The sequence below is a fragment of the Lupinus angustifolius genome, chromosome LG09, assembly GCF_001865875.1.
Source record: "Lupinus angustifolius cultivar Tanjil chromosome LG09, LupAngTanjil_v1.0, whole genome shotgun sequence".
Taxonomy (NCBI): Eukaryota; Viridiplantae; Streptophyta; class Magnoliopsida; order Fabales; family Fabaceae; genus Lupinus; species Lupinus angustifolius.
The window spans coordinates 10,732,142-10,732,515 of record NC_032017.1 but is presented as its reverse complement, the minus strand read 5'-3'; positions in this window follow the sequence as shown (position 1 = coordinate 10,732,515).

Below are 374 nucleotides of genomic sequence, written 5' to 3'. Positions count from 1 at the left end.
AGGAGGAGGAGGATGAGGAGGAGGATAGGATGAGGATGAGGATGAGGATGAGGATAGGATGACGATGAGGTCATGGATTGGATGAGGATAATGATAGGATAAGGAAGAGGATGAAGATAGGATGAGGATGAGGATGACGAGGAGGAGGAGGATGAGGATAGGATGAGGATAAGGATGAGGATAGGATGAGGAGGGGGATAGGATGAGGAAGAGGAAGAGGATAGGATAAGAATGAGGATATGATGAGGATGAGGAAGAGGAGGATAGGATGAGGATGAGGATGAAGACATAGATAGGATGACGATAGGATGAGGAGGAGGAGGAGGAGGATGAGAATGAGGAAGAGGATGAGGATGAAGAGGAGGGTAGGATGA